Source organism: Geotrypetes seraphini, chromosome 7 (genome assembly GCF_902459505.1).
Source record: "Geotrypetes seraphini chromosome 7, aGeoSer1.1, whole genome shotgun sequence".
NCBI classification, from domain to species: Eukaryota; Metazoa; Chordata; class Amphibia; order Gymnophiona; family Dermophiidae; genus Geotrypetes; species Geotrypetes seraphini.
The window spans coordinates 128,848,914-128,873,328 of NC_047090.1; the positions used below are offsets into that span (position 1 = coordinate 128,848,914).

General features: G+C 46.0%; 1 protein-coding gene across 1 annotated transcript in view; it reads left to right on the top strand.

Moving 5' to 3' along the window:
* The first annotated feature begins 12,169 nt into the window (after nucleotides 1–12,169).
* Nucleotides 12,170–24,415, top strand: part of PRPF39 (pre-mRNA processing factor 39) — a 271,712-nt gene continuing 259,466 nt past the window's right edge. The window contains exon 1 of the mRNA XM_033951797.1: nucleotides 12,170–12,291. The gene's annotated coding sequence lies outside the window, so the exon portion shown is untranslated. The remainder of the gene's footprint in view (nucleotides 12,292–24,415) is intronic.

Consider the following 24,415-nt stretch of genomic DNA (forward strand, 5'->3'; position numbering starts at 1 on the left):
GGGCTTTGGGCAGTTTCAAGGGCAAGTTAGATATGGATGTCTTGCTGCAATAATCAAACATTTTGCAAGACATCCTGGATAGAACTTATGCATTTGGAACTAGACCTGTTTTAGAAGGGTTTAAGTGCCACAAATGTGCCCAAACTGGCCAGATGACCACTGTATGTATCAAGATAAGACACCCCACACTCCCCCAGTGCTCACAGACCCCCTCACACCCACAAAGATCAGAATACAAACAGAATATCAGCCAAAAAATTGGAAACAATAGAGAGATATTAAGAGGAATAACGTAAGAATGTGGAGATCAAAAATGTGTTAATACCAAACCAAATGGTCTCCAAATAAAAGTGCAATGAACTAGAAGTTGAATTTGAGATGAAATTCAACTTCTAGTTCATTGCACTTTTATTTGGAGACCATTTAGTTTGGTATACAGAATATCAGCACCTGCTATAGGAAAGCCTAGTAGAGCTCCACACAGGTGTCTTAAGTAGCCTGTTGGGTGGGCTAGTGAACCATAAAGAGGAGTAGCAAGTCCCATGAGCCACTCTAACCACTACATTCATGGTAGAAAATGTGAGCCCACCAAAAAACCCCAAAACCTTACTCTACTGCCACATAGGGCCACCTGCAGTCTTAAGAGCTACTGGGGTTGTGGACAGGTGGATATAGTGGATTTTGGGGGGCTTACCATAACCTATAATAGAGTTCTGGTGATATGTTTATCTGGCACCCTTTTTGTGACTGCTCTGTTGCCATGTCTGGGTGGCCAGCCCATTACGGGGCTGGCCCCTCCCATGTCCAAATGGTCTTATTCTGGGTGTTTGGGACTTGGACAAAATTTTGGTCAAAAATAGGGTCTAAAGATAGACATCCTGGCGGTCCGGGTATCCCAATGGCCTGGATTTCCAGATACAGGATGTTCAGAAAACAATTATTTATAGACATATGGTGGTATGCCTTTCAAAAATAGGCATTTTCTTACTGCTGACTTTGGACGTCTAGTGCTATACATCCAAATTGGACTTAGACATATGTTTTGAAAATGCCCCTCTAATAAAAAAATAGATTAGACTAGAGGTTCCAGAAAAATTAAAGTCCCTAAAATAAAAATGGCCCTGTACTTTTCTGTGGGAGAAACTGATGCTGGAGCTGCGGTATAGGAAAAGTATACACATGAAAAGTGTGCACCTACTTTAATGTGATCTGCACATAGGCATTCCCAGCAGAGTAGTTTAGGTGGGGTTGCAATATATGCTTATACATGTGCACATTTAGGACAGATGTGAATTAGTTCATTGGCATTTGTATACTATTGAAGCTCAAGCTATAGGCTTAAAATAGGTATCTCTTCTCATATAAGTGTCCTGTTATGGGGAGCATAACTTTAAACAGATAATGCCAGCATGATTGTTAGCCACACATATATTCAGTGTTGCTATTTAAAGGTTACCAAACAAACCCCACACAAATAGATAACAAAACCAAAAAAAGAGTAGAGACAAGTCCCCCAAAAATGAGCCCAGAGTGTGTAGATTAGACACTGATTAATGGAATTTTCAAGGATGTCCTTAATGGCTTAAAATAACCTTGAGGAAACATTCTGGTCAGTGACTAACAAGGTGATATCCAGACATACCAAAAAGAAGATAGTCTATGTTTTTGAACTGCACATAATGGAACACGGAGCGGTGGAAGGCTGTTGAGGGTCCAAGTTCAACTCACAAAGTATCTGAAATTACATTTGAAACAGTTACGGTCTTGAAAAGACATCACATTGAAGTATTGTTACTGATTAATAATAGCCTCCTGACTTCTGGCCCCAGACAGGGACCCCAAATCATCCTAAGATGCAGCAGATCCTTAGGATAATAAAGGCATGGACAGAGACTTCCAGTCCTCCCAGTCTTGCTCCGAATGATCACTGACACTTGGAACTGACTTGTTCCATGGCAGGGAGGCCTGTTTGGGACGGAACTCTCCTTGTATCGGAGCTGGTGCACTCAGGCAGCACAGCACTCCCTGGGCCTGTCAAATAGGCTTTCCACAAGAGACTGATAAAATATGAAAAACCCTGAAAAGGAGGTCTGCAGGACTCCAGACTGGTGTAACTGGACCTTCACTGCCTCTACACCCTTGCATTTCACACTCTTGTTGCATGCAGTGTCTGACTGGGATCTTTTCCCTAAAGGCTGTGTTTTTGGGGGTTCTCCCACCTTGGAGGACTCTAAAGGAGGTTGAGCCTGAAGCTCTCGCTCCTTCCTCCTACACCCTGCGGCAAATGGAACACGACCCCTCATCTGACAACAAAGCTGCACAAAAAAGCATGAAACAGGATCAGATTGGCCTGGGAATCCTTTACAGATGATCCCTGGACAAAACGAGAGGTTTGGAAAAAAAAAATCAATAAAAATTCAAGATGACTGCCACCAGTAAAATTGCACAAAAAATGACCCATAGTAGCTTTCCTGAAAAACAAAAACATTGAAAAAGGTGTTTTGGAAGTGGGAGAACCTAACTATAAACCCAGAAACCCTCAAATCTATCTTTGAAGACCCCCCCACAAAAAGTTTTTTCCCACAGGGAATAATGGGAGTACTCGTGTCAACCTGCCTGCAGGGAAAGGATTTCAGCCTCAGAAACTGCTGGGAACAAATCCACCACTGGAAATCTTCTGGTTTCCAGTCAGAAGGACTCTGACCAAGGATTCCGAACCCTGAAAATCCATGTAACGCATGGGGAGGAGATAATTTGCAGCCACCCAGAGGGTTGTTATACAGGGACCCCACAGCTTGTGCTCAAGCATCCGAGCTCCTGATGGACCAAAAAAGCAGGCTGGTGCCACAGGTACTTTTAAGAGATTGGCCTGCGAGCAGCAGCCCGCTCTCATGGGTCTGCATCTATTCCCCAACAGAGTAAGCCCAAGAAGGGGACCTCCAAGCACCGAAGCTATGCAGGAAAAAGTAAACAAACAAAAGCAGGCTGGTGCCACGGGTACTTTTAAGAGATTGGCCTGCGAGCAGCAGCCCGCTCTCATGGGTCTGCATCTATTCCCCAGTAGAGTAAGCCCAAGAAGGGGACCTCCAAGCCCTGAAGCTATGCAGGAAAACGTAGCCAATAAACAAAAATACTTGAAAATAATAAAAAGAAAGTAGAGAAGAGCATATCAGAACACACCACCTCAGCTTGCTTGCAGAAAGAAAAATTGAAGAGGGAGCTATTCTCTACTGCTAAAGGAGAGGAATTGAAATATTTGAGTGACATCTTGTCCCCTTCTCTTGCTCCTTAGAAGATATCAATCTTAAAGTAAGTCATTGTATGAATCTAATAGAGAACTGGATGTTGACCTACCAATTAAAATTAATTAAAGATAAAACAAATCTATATTTAATAAATCATTCAAAAATGGGAAGAGAAGTTAAAGTGTTATCAATTAATAGTAATGATTACTCTCTGGTTACAATAATTCAGATTCTGGGATTACATGTTGATAACAATCTCTCTCTGTTACCTCAAATCAATATATTAATTAAAAAGTCTTTTAGTCTTTTTTGGAGACTTAGAAGGTTAAGAAAATATTTTGAACATCATCAATTGTTTACTGGTGCAATCACTATTCATGTCTATTGGACTACCTGTATTACAATGTTATTTTCTTAGACTGTCCGAAATCAATACAAAAAAAAATTCAAACCCTTCAACACTCAACTGTAAGACTAATTTTCAAACGAAAAAAGAGTGATAGGATCACACCTTATCTTAAGGAGTTGCACTGGCTATCGGTAGAAGCTAGGAACCTTTATAAATTCTATTGTGTATTGTTCAAAACATGCTTTGGGGACACACCAGATTACGTTCCACAACATTTTAGGTTCTCTAACAAATCAATTATGAGTTTAAGGCAAAACCATACCTTCTGTTTTCCTGAAATTAAAAAAATAAAATACACCTGAATTTTCAATTCAACCTGGGCTTATCAAGCAGCAAAACTATGGAAAAATCTGCCTATTATGATCAATAATCAAATTAACTCTACATTTAAAAAAAGAGCTAAAGACCTATTTGTTTGAAGAATTTGTACTTAAAAATATATAACTATTTGCTAACCAGTTTATAATGTATTAGCTCATTTATTTTTATGTAAACTGCTGTGCACTTCCAAGAGCTATTGGTGGTATATAAATATGGATTGTATTGTATTGTATGATGCCTGAAAAACATTCACAGTAACATTCTTAGGGAATTCTTACATTGATCCAATAAAAAGATATTTCACTGCCTGCAAAGAACTCAACAGCAGCAAATTTAAGAACTGAGAGGGGCATAATAAAAAATGTGCCTAAGATTGGATGTTTTGTGCAAAATGTCCACAAACCTAGCAAGAAAAATGTCCATTTTCAAAGCTGCCAAATGTCTATCTTTTATTTTTGAAAATGAGCAAGGTATTGGTTTTGGTCCTTAGGACAGCTACCTTTTTTTGCCCATTTTCAAAAATAAAAAGGTCCACGTGAAAAACATATAAAAGCAAGTTTTGTAGACATACTCACCAACTATCTTGCCTGATCATGGCAGGAAGAATCCCCATCAACTGAGCCAGTATTGGGGATTCCTGTTGACTCAGCTGATGGGGATTCCCCCTGCCAGGATCAGCTGTGCCGCGGAGCCTTACATCCCTCCCCCCTGACATCCCCTACATCCCGACTTCCCCCTGCTATCCCCTCTCATCCCTCTGATATTCCATACCTCCCTGGCATCTTCCCCCCCCAAAAAAAAAAAAAAAATCCCCCAACATTCCTGGGCCCCCTCCCACATCCCTGGACGCCCCCCTCCCCCCGTACCTTTGGAAGAGCAAATGGCAGAAGGGAAGCTCACTCACTCTTGCCTACAGAGCCATGTGCTGCAATGATGGGCTTTTGGCCCCTACCACTGCATCATCAGATGCTATTTTGAGCCAATCAGGGCCTTCGGCTCCTCTCAATGCATCATTGGATCAAAGCAGAGGCCATTCTGGTGTGTGTATGAGCTGGAGCACAGCTGAAGATTGAAAGAAGAGCAGGGGTGTCAAAAGTCCCTCCTCGAGGGCCACAATCCAGTCGGGTTTTCAGGATTTCCCCAATGAATATGCATGAGATCTATTTGCATGCACTGCTTTCATTGTATGCTAATAGATCTCATGCATATTCATTAGGGAAATCCTGAAAACCCGACTGGATTTCGTCCCTCAAGGAGGGACTTTGACACCCCTATATTAGAGCAAGAAACTCTGAGGTGTAAATCAGAGAAGTTCTCAGTATGAATGCTGAAATTACCAAGGATAAGGTAAGGAGACAAAGGTTTAAGAAAGATGGAGAGCCAGGAGGCAGGGTCAGTGAGAAAGGAAGATAGGGATTTGCAAGGAGGTCAATAACTGACCATTATTCTGAGAGGAAAAGAAGCGAATAAATGGATGGAGTGGACTTCGGAGAAGCAGTGAAACTGAGGTAGGCGAAGAGGTTGAAATCTACAGGAGGGTAAAAGTAGCAGCCCAACTCCTCCATGAACTGTTGGGTGAGGGATATGGGAGAAGTGGTAATCTCCATGACATAGGGCAGTAACTGAAACAGGTTAGTGCAAGCAGGTGGAAGGAATGAGAGATAAAGAGGTCATGGATATAAGAGATCTTGTTGGAAATAGAGTGGGCATTCCACAGGGCACCTGAGAAAGATAGAAAAGAGGAGAACAGAAATGTGGTTGGAGAAGTTGCAGTGAGATCTGCATGAGTAGGGTGAGAGTTGATTAGGAGGGCCAGGATTTGGGTTAATGTCCCCTGCAGTGAGCAAAAAGAGTAGAGGAGTGACCATGGTGATGCAGTCAGACAGGATGGGGAGGACTGAATGAGGAATGTTGAAGCTTTAAAGCTGTGAAAAATATGGGGGATAGGAGGGTTGGTGAGATGATAAATTAAAAAAGTGGACAATGTAGACTTGAGGAATGCAATGTTTTGGGGTGGAGGGGGAGATTGGGTAAGGTTAGTAACAAAAGAATAAAGTGTAATGGAGCCATAGACTAGGAGAGGGAAATGATGAGGTTGATCTAGATGGGACAGGGAATATCCTAGGGAGGAGTATGCTGGTGGATTGTAAGTAGAGAATGATACGGGGACAAATTTTTCCCCATCCCTGCGGGAACTAATTTTCCCATCCCCGCAAGTTCTTTTCCTGTCCCTGCTCCATTCCTGCAAGCTCCGTCCTCATCTGCACAAGCCTCAAACACTTTAAAATTATAAGTGTTTGAGGTGTGTGTGGTTAAGGCAGAGTTTACAGGAATGGGACAGGGACAGTGACAAAACTCATGGGGATGGGGACAAATTTGTCCCCATGTCATTCTCTAATTGTAAGGTCTGTTTGGTAAGGATGTGGTAGAGAGGTTAGTTTGAATTAGCACTAGGCCAGTTAGTTTTTAACAATAAGGAAAGGGTGAATTGGTGATAGTCAAGGTCACCTGATAAAAGGTTTGGCAGTAGGAGTCTCAATTGATGATGATTTTCACTTGTCCTAAGAGAGACACATGCTTAAACAGTTCAAAGGGAGTCACCATAAGCCCATTCAGTACCACATTAAGGTTCCACGTTGGAAAGGGCTGAGGCAGGAGTGGACTCAGACAAAATGCTTCCCTAAAAAATCTGATCATGTCGAGGTGAACGGGAATGCAATCAGAGCCTTAAGCCCCTCCCTGGATGCACCAGGAAGGGGAAGGCCCACCATTTTGACGAGGCGGGCCTAGAGTAGGCATCCCTCCAGCCGGCCTTCATCGTAAAGCTTGGGGGGGGAGGAGTAGGTATCCTTCCTGCCATCCTTGAAGTTAAAGGTGGGGTGGGGGACTCCAGCACCAAGAGTGGGCATCCCTCCTGCCATCCTTGAAGTTAATGGTGTAGTTGTCGGGGAGGTGGGGGGGTGTTGGGGGACCACGGCAGTGGGAATAGTGGCATCCCTTGTCATCCTTTGATTTAAAGGTGCAGGGGGTGTTGGCGGGCTGTTTGTGTGTGTGGGGAGAGGGGGGTCTGAGCTGTCAAGCCTTACTTTCCTGTCGGTTCCTGAACCAATCAGCACTCAAGCACTGACCAGAACGTAAAGCTACAACAGCTCAGACCCTGCTGGAAAATTTTGCCCACAAATGTGGCACAACGAGGTTACGGAATCATCTGGCAATGATAATCACCCGGAGTGCACCTTTAAATATTAATGAGTCCATTTTACTACTATTTTAATATTAATGATCTTGTACTACATTTGCATGGCAGAGTCGGAGAAGCTTGGAAAAGACCACAGTGAGCTGTTCTGATAATTGGCTAGTAAAATGCTCACTAAACCGACTGGTTTAGCCACCATCGTTAAGGGCACAGTAAGTTTTGAGAATCCGGTCCTTAATATTGTACTTTCAACTCTAATGAAGCCTCCATTTGAGCCTCTTTCAACTTCATCTCAGAAACATCTAACTTGGAAAATGATATTCCTTGTAGCTATCAAGTCTCCATGTTGAGTCAGTGAACTTCAAATGCTTGTATCAGATCCACCTTATAAAAGATTCTACCACGATGAAGTAGTTCTTCAAACTCATAAGAACATAAGAATAGTCTGAGAAATGGTCCATCTAGCCCAGTATCCCACCTTCACGGGGGCCAATTGAAGTCAGAAGTACTTGGCAAAAATGCAAATAGGAGCATCTAAACTAATCTATAGTTCTACCTGTCTTTTTTTTCCACAACCGCATTCTCACCCTGCTGAAGCTACACTCCATACACATTGGACTGTAAATGTGTTCTTGTCTATTACTTGGATCACACCAAACCTCACAGGACTTCAGCTGAACTGTTCCTGTTATTTGATCCTAACAGACTAGGAGCTCCTGTCACCAAGAGAACTATCTCCATGTGGTTGCTGGACTGTATCTCCTTTTGCTATGCTTGGACTGGGCTGATGCTTCAAGGTTGTGTTATGGCACATAAAGTCTAAGCAATGGCAACTTGAGTAGCTCATCTACATTCCACTTCCACATCTGTAAAGCAGTCACCTGGTACTCAATTCATACTTTTACATCTCACTATTGCCTGGATATTCATTCTAGAAGGGATAGTCGATTCAGCTAAACAGTTATACAAAATTTATTTTCCACTTCTCTTGAGCCTTGTTGGTTTTGCCAGGCTCATGATAATTATTAGTCATCCTCTTAGAGGCTTGAGTCTGGCACCTAGGAAGTCCCACATACGAGAATATGCTGCCTACTTAGGGTTACCAGATGTCTGGATTTCCCTGGACATGTCCTCCTTTTGAGGACATGTCCGGAGGTCCAGATGGCTTTTCAAAACCCGGCACTTTGTGTGGGTTTTGAAAAGCTATGTCGGGCAGGAAGTCTGAGCACGCGACGTCATCATGTAGAATCTGCGCATATGCGGGCTTCCTCCCTGCCTGAAAAGAGTGGGAAGCGAGGCTAAGGCAGGTGTGGGGGTAGGGATGGGTGTAACTAGGTGGGCCTGGGGCTAGGGGGGTCTGGATTTTCCAAAAGGAAAATCTGTCAACCCTATGCCTGCTTGTCCTTGGAAAAAGTAAAGTTAACTTCCCTGTAACAGGTGTTAGCCGAGGACAGCAGGCAGATATTCTCACAATCTGCCCATTTCCCCTGTTTGGGTTCTTAGTGTAACTGAACTGATGGTCTTGAAACAGCAGTGGGCGGGAAGGCATTTGCACATGTGCAGTACAGGCAGTTTGAGATATTCATTTTTTTCCATTTTAAAAGTGACAGTACACTTTAGCACTATCTGTACCAGCTCTGTGGATGATGTCACCCATATGTGAGAATATCTACATGCTGTCCTGGGATAACACCTGCAACAAGTAAGTAACTTAACTATCTGTACCCTTCTCCACTGCCAACTCCAGACTCCGTCCCTTCTATCTTGCCATGCAGTATGGATGAAACAGACTGCCTGAGTCATTACTCAGGCTGTCTCTAGCAGGATTCAAATCCAAGCTAAAAGCCCACTTTTTTTTTTAGGCTGCCTTCAACTAATAAATCCCACTCACTGTAAAAGTACCTATGTCCATCCTATCATTTTCTCTGCAAGAAACTCTCCCGTCTGTCCAAATTAGATTGTAAGCTCTTCAGAACAGGGACTGTCTATTTCTTGTCAAATGTACACCGCTACATAGGCCTTTCAGCGCTAAAGAATGATAAATAATAGTACCCAATGAATAGCAGCCACACGCAACTCCCTCTTCTATCTAATATCGCTATCCCAGTGGCATACCAAGGGGGGGCGGTCTGCCCCAGTTGCACGGCCCAAAGGGGTGCACAGCTGGCCACTCACCGGGGAATAGGCTGCCGCCGGGGAAAAGCTACCATTGCCGTCGTCAGAAAGAAGTCGGCGCCGAGTTCTCCCTCCCTGCTTCTCTTCCCCACAAGCCGACCAACTCTAGCCATCTGACGACAATTCTGACATCGGAGAGGACGTTCTGGGCCAGCCAATCGCTGCCTGGCTGGCCCGGAACGTCCTCTCCGACGTTAGAATTGACGTCGGGCGGCCAAAGTTGGTCGGCCCGTGGGAAAAGAAGCAGGGCGAATTCGGCGCCAGCCTGTTTCCGATGGCTAGTGGCAGCCTTTCCCCGGTGGTGGTGGCAGCAGTATGTTTCTCAATGGCGGTGGCATGGGGGAGGGCAGGGAGAAAGAAAGAAAGGGGGGGGAGACAGGGAGTCAGAAAGAAAGAAAGAGGGGGGGGACAGGGATCCAGAAAGAAAGAAAGGGGACAGGGTGAAAGAAAGAAAAAAAAAATGGGGCACGGGGAGAGAGAGAAAGACAGACATAGAGAAAGAAAGGGGGCATGGAGAGAGAAAGAAAGAAGGGGGCAGGGTGAAAGAAAGAAATGGGGCACGGAGAGAGAAAGAAAGACAGACATAAAGAAAGAAAGGGGGCATGGAGAGAGAAATAAGGGGGCAGGGTGAAAGAAAGAAATGGGGCATGGAGAGAGAAAGACAGACATACAGAAAGAAAGGGGGCATAGAGAGAGAAAGAAGGGGGCAGGGTGAAAGAAAGAAATGGGGCATGGAGAGAGAGAGAGAAAGACAGACATACAGAAAGAAAGGGGGCATGGAGAGAGAAAGAAAGAAGGGGACAGGATGAAACAAAGAAAAAGTTGGGGGAGGGAATGAAGTCTGGAGGAGAGGAAGCATACAGGAGGCTGAAAAAAGGGAAGAAATATTGGATGCACAGTCAGAAGAATAAAGTGCAACCAGAGACTGATGAAATTACCAAAGGTAGGAAAAATGATTTTATTTTCAATTTAGTGATCAAAATGTGTCCGTTTTGAGAATTTATATATGCTGTCCATATTTTGCACTATGGGCCCCTTTTACTAAACTGCAATAGCAGTTTTTAGCGCAGGAAGCCTATGAGCGTCGAGAGCAGCGTGGAGCATTCAGCGCAGCTCCCTGCACTAAAAAACGCTATCGCGGTTTAGTAAAAAGGGAGGGGGTATATTTGTCTATTTTTGTATAGTTGTTACTGAGGTTACATTGCATAAAGTCATCTGCCTTGACCTCTTTGAAAACCCGCGGTATATAAATGATAATTAACATTTACTCTGCGTACAGTGTGCTTTGTGTTTTTAAAATGTTATTATTGGTAGATCATTTTGACTTGGCCACGAAGGTAAGGGGGAGGGAGGGAGGGGAGCTGCTGAAAGACATCTAGTAAGCCTTACAGGCTTGACTGTGCAGGGAATTATTTTTGTAAAATTATGTTTTGTTATGTGACTGGCATTATTTAGACTTTAATTTCTATGAATGAATAGAATGAAAATGATATAATATTACTTGCTTGTTTTTATGTGCGTGCGCTGAAGGAAAGTGGAGAGAGAGTGGGCTGAGGACGCTGAAGGGAAATGGGGAAGAGAGAGTGGGGAGAAGATGCTGATATATAAATTGACAATTGTACAGAATATTGTTTCTTTTTATACTTTAATATAATAAGTTCAATATAAAACAATTCAAGGCTTGTGTGGATGGAATCAGGTGGTTTGTGGGGATGAAGACCGAGCTTATGGGGATTAGTCCAATAAAATGGTATTTTCTTATTTCTCACTAGCTCTTTAAGCCCGTTACATTAACGGGTGCTAGAGACGCTTCCTTCCTTTCCCCTTCCCCATGCACGGTCTCCCTCGTGATCAGGACGGGGTAGAGGGCGCTGCTGTCCGGGGCCGGCGGAGAGGAGCTAGGCGGCTGGAGGAGTAGCAGCAGTCGCTGACGATTGCAGCCTCCGTCCTACCTGGATTTCCTTTTTTATCTGCATTGGGAAGGTGGAGAGCGGCCTGCGAGGTTCGCTACAGCGGCTGGCGAACCTCAGAAGGCTGCTTTGAAGCACACCTCACGCCACCAGGAATCACGATTTGTAAAGTGGTGATTGTTATGTATCAGTTTTTTTCAAATTTACATCTACTGTCTTTATATTTTGCACAGTATTAGAGGACATGTATTACTTGTTTTGTGGTGTTGTGGTGTTGCATTGTATGCAGTCTGGTTTCTTGGTAGTTCAGTTTAACTTTTGTCTACATATTTCTATTTTTAGTTTGTGATTATTCCATACTGAGCGAGGTGTATCTGTCTGTGTGTATGAAAGGGACATGGCTTTCTGATAGCATCGACTGTACAGGATCAATTGACTGTGCAGGATCTGGTTTGTTTAGTTTTACAATGTATGTGTTGGTGTTCTAGTGCTCACTGCAGTGTTTAAGATGCTGCCTTTTCCTAGGTACACTCTTGTTGTGCAATATGTGGATTATTACTAAAAATCATATTTTTCATTTAGATGGGGGGTGTCAAAAAATGATGGGCCCCGGGTGTCACATATGCTAGGTAGCTACTGCGCTATCCTTCTCTCTTTGAAAATCTAGTAGCGCTATCCTTCTCTCTTTGAAAATTATTTGAAAATCTAGTATCGCTATCCTCACTTTGAAAATCCTCCAACCCTGGTCCGGTATTTCTCATTCTGAAACTCTTGCCCCGTGCCCTACTTTCTGACTCATTATTCTGAGCTCTCAGGTCCAGCACCACAGGTGGGTTTTGGGTTTGTTTTTTTTCTGCAGCGTGCCGCCCCCTCCGACGCAACGTCCTTCTTTCGGCCGCGTCCCCGCCCCCCTCGATGCGCCTTCCTGTTTCCAGCAAGGGAGGCCCTAGCGAAAGACGTTGCGTTAGAGGCGGTGGGACGCTGGAGAACGGAAATCGCAGGCCGGTTACGAAGAACTGAACGATACGTTTGAAGGTAGTTTGTGGGGTTGGGTGGGGAATTTTAAAGAATGAGAAATGCCGGACAGGGGACAATCGGAAAGAGAAGAAAAGATAGATGGTAGACCGTGAGAGGAAAGGAAGGGGGTCGTATCGCGTTTTGTGTGAAGAGAAGTGCTTGGTGTGTGAGAGTAGGCAAACGTGTGTATGCCCCATGGTTCATTGCTGCTTCTGGGAAGTACATGGTAGCTGCCATCTTGAGTTGTTCGTTATTTTTAAGCGGCAATACCAGTATTAAGATTCGGCCTACTTAATAGAACGCGAAATTCTTTGAGTAATGCTTATATTTAGAACAGTCTGTTACTACCACTGCTACTATTTATCCGCCGCTCTATCTTTATTTCTTTTAAATTCTTCCGTTGATTTGATTCATAAGTAAATAAAACATATTTTGCGTTGAAATGTCTCTATTTTCTAGCGACAGTGCTGCTTATTGCAGTATATTCGTACAAGTTTTTAACTTTAAATTCAGTTGAGCCGTCACCTTTCAACAGTTGGAAAGAGAACCTGAATTATTTAACGGATGATTGCATAAAAGCCATGTGAATTAGAATAGGAACGCAAATAAAGCAGCAATAGGATAGAAATATTTTTAATATTTTGGGTGTGAGAACTGCCATGGCTCTTGTTTCTGAGTAGGCCAACGCACTAAAAGTACAGGAGATTTAGTGTAGGGCCAGTGCACAATTTTTTTTTGCGCTGTTATTAAAAAGGAAATATAGTGTATAAGAAAACTTTGTGCAAAGACTTGAATGGTCTGCTCATTTAAATCCAGCAGTAAATGATGGTGTTGGCTATTAAAGCCAGAGGTAAAGTACAAGTACCTGACGGCTGAGAGCATCTAATGCTTAGCACATGGCTTGAGGAGGAATAGAAAGTTAGCTTGTTCATCTAAAGCTAGCATTAGTGAAAGTTTTACGATTTGATTTCTGTTTTGTGTGAGTATGAGCACTTATAACCTCATTTTGTTGAAAGGGTGTGTCAAACACAGGTGGGGGAATTAAGAGCTGGGATTAAGTGTGTGTGTTGGGGGGGGGGGGGGTGCTACAGCCATGAAATGGGCAGAGTTCTGAACTGCAGGAATATATGTTTTTAATGCACAGCTTAAATACATGCCCAGTTCCTGGTATAGTCTTTATGCAACATATTGATTACATGGTAACACAGAAAATGATGGTAGAAAAAGACTCTTGTGGTACATACAGTCTGCCCAACAAGGTGACAGGGCCTTTTTGTGTAGACCAGGTCACTCATGTTTAAATGCTAGTTATGAAGTCGCCACCATGCCAACCATATGAGGGGCTGCTGAAAAGTTCTCATCCCAGCCAACAAAGTTGGGACCATCTCTATTGAGGGCCATACATTTAGTCCATCAATTTTACATTTTTTCATTCCATATTTTTCTGGACTAAAGCCCTGATTCTCCAAAAGTGCGTCCCGATTTTAGGCAGCTGTAGGCGTCCTACAGCTGTCTAATCAGCCAATCGGGATGCACGTTTTTTTTATAAAAAATGCTCCCCAGGCAGGCCGCCTATATTGAAGGCGAGGCCCGCAAGACACCTAGGCCCTGATTTTGTATAGGACGCCCGGGAGAGGCGTCCTATTCAGAATCGGCCTACACTAAAACCCCGATTCTGTAACCGGCATCCATGTTAGACGCTGGTTAGAGAATCGGGTTAGATTAGACACGGCCCGCTACACTTATCGCGGCAAGGGATCTCTCTGCCGCTATAAGTATAGCGGGCCGCGGCCTGTCTGATCGGATGCCCCCCCCTCCGACACTACCGACCGCCCCCCCCCGATATTACCGATCTCCCTCCCACCCCGACACTACCGATCGCTGGCAGGAGCATGCCCAAACCCTCCTGCCAGAAGATGCCCCCCCCCCGACAATATGGATCGCTAACAATATGGAACCCCAAACCTCCAAACTAACCTGTTCTTCAAGCCAGACGGTTCTTGCTCGTCCAGCTGGTAGGCCTGCCTCGTTGAAATGAGGCGGGCCCGCCCCTTCCCGGCCCATCCCGCCGAAGCCTAAGGCCTGATTGGCCCAGGCTCTAGAAGCCTGGACCAATCAGGCCTTAGGCATAGCGGGTCCGCCCATCCCCACTTAATCTATGGCCTGATTGGCCAATCAGACCTTAATACGTGCATCCCGATTGGCTGATTAGACAGCTGTAGGACGCCTACAGCTGCCTAAAATCGGGACGCACTTTTGGAGAATCAGGGCCTAAGTGTATAACTCTTGATGAAGACAGACCCAATTTTGTTGGCTGGGTTGATAACATTTCAGCGGCCCCTCGTATACGAGGTCTGTTCAGAAAGTTCAGGATAGTTTGAATTGTGCTCCAGTGGGAAGTTCTTTTGAGATGTGTTGAGTAGCTTGAAACCTCATGAGTAACCTCCTTTTTCCATTGATATCTGTTTTTATTTCCAAGCTACAGCAGTTTAGTGAAAGTAGGTTTTTGTAATTGGCTATTTTTCATCATGTGCATCCTCAATGATCAGCACTACAGCGTGAAGCTCTGCTTTAAATTGGGTAAGACTGCTACAGAAACTTACAAAATCTTGAAAGTGGCTTATGGGGAACATGTCAAGAGTTGTGGAAGGTGTTTTGAATGGTATTCACTCTTCATAAGTGGTTGTGAATCAGTGGAAGATGATTCGAGAACTGGAAGACCATCAATGTCAACTGATGATAATCATGTTGATCAAGTGAGGGTTCTTGTGCATGCTAATCAGCGATTAACTGTCATAGAATTGGCAGAGGAATGCAACATCTCCTTTGGTTCATACCATAACATTCTAACAGAGAAGTTAGGGATGTCTCACGTTGTGGCAAAGTTTGTTCCACAGTTGATGACCGACAGCCAGAAGAACAACCGCAAAAAACACGATGACAGTTCTTCCCCAGCCACCTTAGTCTTCTGACTTGGCCCCTGCTGACTTCTTCATGTTTCCTAAACTTAATCTACGCTGAAAGGAAAGTGATTCAACACCATTGAATACATAAAGAAAAAGTTGACAATTGCTGAAGATGCTTTTAAGGACTGTTTTCCAGAAGTGGAACCAGCGCTGGGAAAAGTGTATAAGTAGGGAACGAGAGTACTTGGAAGGCGACCCAATGGAATAAGTTGTAAAATTGTTTAATACATTTTTATAAAATCAGTCACTGGAACGTTTTTCAAATTTCAAGAAACTGGGGGACAAACTAAACAAGCAGGATGGCTGATTGGCTCAGTCCTGGGAGGGGTCAAAAATGGGGGTTCTGGTTTATATTCAGATCATCCCCCAGTGACCACCCCTCCTGGACTTCCTGCAGGCCTGCCTTAGGTCGGGACAGAAGGGATTCCTCTTGTCTCCTGCCCCAGCCGACACTAATAATTACCACCCTCCCTTCTTCCCTCCCTTGTGTACCTGTTCCCTGGTGGTCCAGCGTGTATCCCGCGCTGAAATCCTCCCAAAGATTGTAAATGTAGTAGCCAGCGGTTCACCTGGGTCGGCACGCAGGAGCGAGCTTTTCGTTCTGCCGGCCCTGCACCACTCCTTGATAGGCTGCCGCAAGTTCTCGCAGCAGCTTTTCAAGGAGGAGTGAAGGGCCGGCCGGCAGCACAAAAGCTCACTCCTGCGTGCCGGCCCAGGTGCGCCGCTGGCTGCTACCTTTACAAAGGAGGATTTCAGTGCGAGATACAAGCTGGACCACCAGGGAACAAGTGCTCGAGGGAGGGTGGTGATGATTAGTGTCGGCCGGGGCAGAAGACAGGAGGGATCCTTCCTGTTCCGGCCTACCACTAGGTGGTTTAAGTTAAAGGGAATGGTTAAATCTGCTTTCTTCTCCAAAGTCTGCTTCTTTATCAAGGGCATGATTGCTGCTAATGTCTCTTGGATGTCGTTGTCATCACCTCAGTTGCAGCCATCCATCCGGACATCTCCCTCCCTCCCTTCCTTCAAGTGATTTAGAATTTTTTTTCTACAAGCAGCCGGCGCTGCGTGTTGTCGTCATGGCCTCAGCCACAGCCATCCATCTGGGCATCTCTCTCCCTTCCCCCTTACCTTCAGGCAATTTAGCATTTTTTTCCTACAAACAGCCGGAGCCACGTGTGGCTGCCGGAAAGTCCTCTTCTGACGCAACTTCTGGTTGAGTCAAAGGAGGACTTTCCGACAGCCATACGCAGCTCTGGCAGCTTGTAGAAAAAAATTCTAAATTGTTGAACTGTTGAGATTCCCGGTATCTCCGGATTTACTCACCTACGGTCTGATCAACATGGATATTCGTCCTACTTTGGTATTACCACCTAGCTTTTGAAAAGTCATGGCTGACGTGTAAGGGATATACGAAGCAGGTTATTTCTTCTCCAGGCAATACAGACGTCTTCACCTGTGGCTTATGCTACCATTTGGAGGCTTTTCCTTTCTTGGATACTTCTGAACATTGGCAACCTTCCAGACTTCTATGTTTTATATTGTTTTTTAACAACCAAAATAAGAACTGACTGCACTGAAAACTAGTGCACAGGGAGTGAAAAGGATTTATAAAAATATGCTCAGAAAAGTGAAACTCTGAAGAGAGAGTGACAACCCTCTCTTGGGGTAAGAGTTTACCGTCCAGTCATTGCATGATAAATTCAAAAAATCACTCTCTGAGAACTAGTAAAAGTAATAAAGGCTTATTCAAATCTTGAAATTTCTAAACACAGTCCAGGTTCAAAAGTTTTGAATTATAATAAATCTCACTGGATTTTTGATGATGCACTTATCTTATAGAGATAAACTTGTTATAGAGGTCTCGGGTCTCAACGTGGCCCCGTTTCGTGGTCTGCTTCAGGAGACCCAAAAAGCAATCTTTAAACACTATAAGCTGTGATGCATGTGATGATTATTTGCAGGAGTTCAAGTTTTATAATGCATATCCATGAGAAGATCTACAATACAAAAAATACTATCAAAACATAGCACAGATAATCACATAGGACATCTGTGCTATAACAAAGTAACATCTTGTCAGCTACAAGGATAGAAAGGAAGCACAAAAAAAATTTTTTTTGTAACATACCATTTGCAGAGGTATTTCAAATGCTCCAAACAGAGAACGCTGCCAATCCCGCCAAATTTAACCCGAAGCGGGAGGGGGAGACAAAAGCTCCGTGCTGCGGTGCGATGACGTCATCACGTCGGCACACGGAGGAAAATGCTTATGTACATAATCCACTGTGATTTGAATGTAACACAAATAAAAACTCTAAAATGAGTTAGAGAAAGGCCACCCATTCAATTTAATTGTTCAGCCCTTCTGGAAAAAGTGTATTCAACTCATATATCCACTTTTGCTCTTTTCTCCAGAGGAGCTTAGCCATATCACCGCCCCTCGTAGTTGATATGACATCTATCACTGAGAATCTCAAATCAGACGGATCGTGTTGTAACTGGATCCAGTGTGAAACTAAAGGCGCCTCTTGTGTATTGGATATTATCCTACTGATGTGTTCACTAATCCTGATCTTGACACTGCGAACTGTAAGTGAACACATCAGTAGGATAAGATCCAATACACAAGAGGTGCCTTTAGTTTCACACTGGATCCAATTACAACACGATCCGTCTGATTTGAGATTCTCAGTGATAGATGTCATATCAACTACGAGGGGCGGTGATATGGCTAAGCTCCTCTGGAGAAAAGAGCAAAAGTGGATATGAGTTGAATACACTTTTTCCAGAAGGGCTGATTTTTTGTGCTTCCTTTCTATCCTTGTAGCTGACAAGATGTTACTTTGTTATAGCACAGATGTCCTATGTGATTATCTGTGCTATGTTTTGATAGTATTTTTTGTATTGTAGATCTTCTCATGGATATGCATTATAAAACTTGAACTCTTTCTGCAAATAATCATCACATGCATCACAGCTTATAGTGTTTAAAGATTGCTTTTTGGGTCTCCTGAAGCAGACCACGAAACGGGGCCACGTTGAGACCCGAGACCCCTATAACAAGTTTATCTCTATAAGATAAGTGCATCATCAAAAATCCAGTGAGATTTATTATAATTCAAAACTTTTGAACCTGGACTGTGTTTAGAAATTTCAAGATTTGAATAAGCCTTTATTACTTTTACTAGTTCTCAGAGAGTGATTTTTTGAATTTATCATGCAATGACTGGAAGGTAAACTCTTACCCCAAGAGAGGGTTGTCACTCTCTCTTCAGAGTTTCACTTTTCTGAGCATATTTTTATAAATCCTTTTCACTCTCTGCACTAGTTTTCAGTGCAGTCAGTTCTTATTTTGGTTATTATACACACTTTGGCTGACTTTCTTTATAACCTTTCCCTGTGCATAGTGTGAACATGATTATATTGTTTTTTGGCACAAGCGTATTTAAAGGGCTTAGTGTTCAATTCCCTTCAGCTTCAAGTGGCAATCTTAGCTTGTTACAAGGGCTAGGTATCTCACTCTTCGCTTCTCATCTTCATGTAGTTCAGTTCCTAAAAGGAGTACAGTATATTATCCCAGGACAAGCAGGCGGCATATTCTTAACGCATGGGTGACGTCACCGACGGAGCCCCGGTACGGACACTTTTAACTAGAAAGTTCTAGTTGGCCGCACCGCGCATGCGCGAGTGCCTTCCCGCCCGACGGAGGAGTGCGTGGTCCCCAGTTTCTTCGTTTCCGCGGAGCGAAGAAGACGCATGTGTTTTCAACGGCCGTTGAAAAATCTGTTTTTGCCTTCCCGCTCGTGTATTTTTCGTTTTTATTTTCTCTGTTTCCCTTCGGGTTCCTTTCTCTTTTTATTTAAAAAAAAAAAAAAACTCGTCGGGTTTTCTTTATTTTTTCAGGCCGGCCCTGGCGGTGCCTGTTGCCACCATACAGGCCTCCGTCTTCAATTTTGCAGAGGTCGTGTTTCCCTTCATGCCCCCTCAGCCGGGCTTTAAGAAGTGCCAGCGGTGTGCACGCCCGATCTCTCTCGCCGACCCGCACAATTGGTGCCTGCAGTGCTTGGGTCCGGATCATCGGGCTGACACCTGCACCCTGTCACCTACCGGGGTCTTGGTACGGTTAATAAGACCCCCGATAGGGGGTAGTACACTCTTGACGCGGCTCCCAAAGGGGGAGACCTCACTGGTGTCTCACTATCCGGGCTTTGCCCCAAAAATAAAGCACCGTGAGTCAAGTTGAACCAAACATAATGTGTAAAGTTTAATTAGGCACTTAACACACCAACTAGAAATCATATAAGCAGTTATTACAGTTCAAGTTTCCTGGCTTCTCCAAAACAGGGCAAAGAAAGAAAAACAAAAAAAAAAAATGAAATACTTTTAACCTTCACCCGGTCCGGTGAAAGCACAGCAAGCTTTCTGTCAGGAATAATTCCAGTCCAGGTCTTAGTGCTTTCTCTACTTTGCCCCCACAGTCTTTAAGAAAAAAAACCCAAACACAGCACAAGTAGTCTCTTAAGAAATTATCAAGCCGTGAGCTTGAGTCCTGGGCTTACCAATCAACACAGTCCAGTTTCTTCACCAGGTATTTGTATCGGTGGTTATAAAGTAAACTTTAAGCAGGAACCAAAAGACAAAACTAAAACCTTACTGCGGGCTCTTAAAGTGTCAGCCCTAATTAGCTCACAGTCCTGTAGTTCCCCTCTCTGCTGGACACACCAGAAAGCATGGAGCTGGATGCAGGGTGTATGCCGGAGACCGTTATGGGAGAAGCCATGGATGTGGGCTTGACAACTTGCCACTAAACACTGCAGGTACGGAGCTGCGCATGAATAATAATGGAGAAGAGTTTGGAAGAACTAAATTTTGATTGTTTGTGAGGTACAGACAAGCATAGAGCAGGGCTGCACCAGCTTGATTGTTTTGCTACACTGCAGCTGTGCAGAAGCTCAAGGGGAACTACAGGACTGTGAGCTAATTAGGGCTGACACTTTAAGAGCCTGCAGTAAGGTTTTAGTTTTGTCTTTTGGTTCCTGCTTAAAGTTTACTTTACTTATTAACCGTACCAAGACCCCGGTAGGGGACAAAATGGTGGCAGTGGTGGGATGTTAGCACACTCTACTGGTGGTTTCAAGTTTGAACCTATAGGGAAACAAACCGAACAGGACCAAACCTTCCGGGAGGAGATGAAATCCTTACGAGAGGAACTGGAGAAATTAAAGGCTAATCAGAAGCAGGCAAGCCCACAGATAATCCCTCCTGAAACAGTTAGCAACCAGGCTAGTTCAACAGGAGCAGAGGTGGAGAAGCTACAAAAAGACCTCGCTCAAGTATATGGGCAAGTGCAGCAAGTAAGGAAACAGCTACAGGAGGAACAAGCTCGCGGCCAAGATATGTGGGTGAGGATTAAAAGAAGGGAAGAACTTAAGGACCGACTAGTGGAAAAAGAGGCAGAGGCCCAGTTGCTGGCCAAACAAAATGAGGCAGGCGACGAACGATGGGAACGTCACTTGAGCCAGTTAGGGAAGATGGCTGATTCACTAGACGAAGCAAGTGGGGATATGGGATATGGACAAGCTACAGCAGCAGGTTAATGACATCCGGGACAAGGAGTTAGGAGAAGTCAGACAAGCAGTGTCCGCCCTGGCTCAGAGAATGGATGTTTTAGAGGAGTCAGGTAGAGAGACTAGCCCGGGGGTACTGGCCGGGTATGAAACTCCAGTACTGCAGTGGCCCGATGATTTCATGGACCCTGACCCATTACCTACGAATCCGGGAAAGAAGTTTAATAAAACCCGTAAGCGGTATTGAGGTATATAGACCTGGGAAGCTTAACACCAATGTGGATGTTCTGTCTAGAATGTACGAGACACACCAGCAGAAGCCTCAGACTAGGCAGCCTTTAAGTGAGGGGGTATGTGACATTTCCGCTCCCCGAGACGGTCATGTCAGAGCAAAACCCCGGTCTCAAGCACTTACTCGAGACCAGGCTCTCTCTGAAAAGGATCAGCAAGAAGATCCTGAAAGCCTAGCTGCCTATCCTGAGCCTTCTAACCTAGAGCAGTGCCCAGAATATAGGCTAACTCCACGGACCAGGAAAACCTCCAGCCACACTAAGAGATTTAAGCAAGTTCCCAGTGATATTCTGCCCTGCAGCCTGAGGGGGAGCCCGAGAACATACAAGCTAGGCACACAGACACCCAGTGTAGGGCTTGGCCCTAGGCCTTTTAAGCAGCTCTCCAGAGCATTAGAGGAGGCTGCCCAAGAGAGTCTGGCAGAGAGAGTTCTCCGGGCCAGGAAAAGGCCAGACCTCACTTCAGAGCCAATGGAGTGCGAGGCTTCAATACCCCAGGAACCAGCAGAGCAGCTGGACACACCAGAAAGCATGGAGCTGGATGCAGGGTGTATGCCGGAGACCGTTATGGGAGAAGCCATGGATGTGGGCTTGACAACTTGCCACTAAACACTGCAGGTACGAAGCTGCACCTGAATAATAGTGGAGAAGAGTTTAGAAGAACTAAATCCTGATTGTTTGTGAGGTACAAACAAGCTTAGAGCAGTGCTGCACCAGCTTGATTGTTTTGCTACCCTGCAGCTGTGCAGAAGCTCCAGGGGAACTACAGGACTGTGAGCTAATTAGGGCTGGCACTTTAAGAGCCTGCAGTAAGGCTTTTTTTGTCTTTTGGTTCCTGCTTAAAGTTTACTTTATAACCACCGATACAAATACCTGGTGAAGAAACTGGACTGTGTTGATTGGTAAGCCCAGGACTCAAGCTCACGGCTTGATAATTTCTTAAAAGACTACCGTATTTTCACGCAGATAACGCGCACCCGTGTGTAACGCGCACACGGTTATAGCGCGCAGAAACCACGATATTATGTATAAAAACTTTTGTATACCGCGCTCACGGGTATAACGCGCATGCTGCCCGACTGTCCTTTCGCCCGCCCCGACTCTCCTCTGGCCACCCCGACTCTCCTTTCGCCCTCCCCGACTCTCCGTGCGCTGTCCCGACTCTCCGTTTACCCGCCCTGCCCTGCCCCCCCCCCCGGCAGGACCACTCGCACCCCCACCCCGAAGGACCGCCGACTCCCCGACAATATCGGGCCAGAAGGGAGCCCAAACCCTCCAGGCCACGGCGACCCCCACCCCGCACTACATTACGGGCAGGAGGGATCCCAGGCCCTCCTGCCCTCGACGCAAACCCCCCTCCCTCCAACGACCGCCCCCCCCCCAAGAACCTCCGACCGCCCCCTCATAAATGCTTTTATTAGAAGCTTATGGCTTGCCCACTAAATATCCTCCCTTCTGGAAGACACAGCAGAGAGTCTAATAAGAGCCCACGAGATACAAAAGTTTTTCTACAAAGTTCCCACCCCGCCCAACGCCCGATTCACCCCCCCAGCAGGACCGCTCGCACCCCCACCCCGAACGACCGCTCGCACGCGCTCCCACCCGCACCCGCGATCGGAGCAAGAGGGAGCCCAAGCCCTCTTGCCCGGCCGACTCCCCGACAATATCGGGCCAGGAGGGAGCCCAAACCCTCCTGGCCACGGCGACCCCCTACCCCCACCCCGCACTACATTACGGGCAGGAGGGATCCCAGGCCCTCCTGCCCTCGACGCAAACCCCCCCTCCCTCCAACGACCGCCCCCCCAAGAACCTCCGACCCCCCCCCCCCAGCCGACCCGCGACCCCCCTGGCCGACCCCCACGACACCCCCACCCCCCTTCCCCGTACCTTTGGTAGTTGGCCGGACAGACGGGAGCCAAACCCGCCTGTCCGGCAGGCAGCCAACGACGGAATGAGGCCGGATTGGCCCATCCGTCCCAAAGCTCCGCCTACTGGTGGGGCCTAAGGCGCGTGGGCCAATCAGAATAGTTCAGGCCGCGCCCCCAGGTGGGACCTAAGGCTCCAGGGCCTATTCTGATTGGCCCACGCGCCTTAGGCCCCACCAGTAGGCGGAGCTTTGGGACGGATGGGCCAATCCGGCCTCATTCCGTCGTTGGCTGCCTGCCGGACAGGCGGGTTTGGCTCCCGTCTGTCCGGCCAACTACCAAAGGTACGGGGAAGGGGGGTGGGGGTGTCGTGGGGGTCGGCCAGGGGGGTCGCGGGTCGGCTGGGGGGGCGGTCGGAGGTTCTTGGGGGGGGGGCGGTCGTTGGAGGGAGGGGGGTTTGCGTCGAGGGCAGGAGGGCCTGGGATCCCTCCTGCCCGTAATGTAGTGCGGGGTGGGGGTAGGGGGTCGCCGTGGCCAGGAGGGTTTGGGCTCCCTCCTGGCCCGATATTGTCGGGGAGTCGGCCGGGCAAGAGGGCTTGGGCTCCCTCTTGCTCCGATCGCGGGTGCGGGTGGGAGCGCGTGCGAGCGGTCGTTCGGGGTGGGGGTGTGAGCGGTCCTGCTGGGGGGGTGAATCGGGCGTCGGGCGGGGTGGGAACTATGTAGAAAAACTTTTGTATACCGCGCTCACGCGTATAACGCGCGAGGGGTATGCACGGTAGGTAAAAACGCGTATAACGCGCGCGTTATATGCGTGAAAATACGGTACTTGTGCTGTGTTTGTTTTTTTTTCTTAAAGACTGTGGGGCAAAGTAGAGAAAGCCCTAAGACCTGGACTGGAATTATTCCTGACAGAAAGCTTGCTGTGCTTTCACCGGACCGGGTGAAGGTTAAAAGTATTTCATTTTTTTTTTTGTTTTTCTTTCTTTGCCCTGTTTTGGAGAAGCCCGGAAACTTGAACTGTAATAACTGCTTATATGATTTCTAGTTGGTGTGTTAAGTGCCTAATTAAACTTTACACATTATGTTTGGTTCAACTTGACTCACGGTGCTTTATTTTTGGGGCAAAGCCCGGATAGTGAGACACCAGTGAGGTCTCCCCCTTTGGGACCCGCGTCAAGAGTGTACTACCCCCTATCGGGGGTCTTCTTAACCGTACCAAGACCCCAGTAGGTGACAACCCGCTGTGCTACTCTTAAAAAACGCACATTGAAAAATAGGCAGATCCAGCAAAATATTATTTTCGGTACTGGATCTGCCATGGAACCTGCCTCGACGTCGACAGCACCACAAAAGTTGGCACCGACTATGTCGACGCCACCAGATCCTTCTTCGGGGTCGCTGGCCCCAGGTAAGCCGGCTAAGAAGCCTTCCACTTCCCTTGAGCGCCCTCCTGC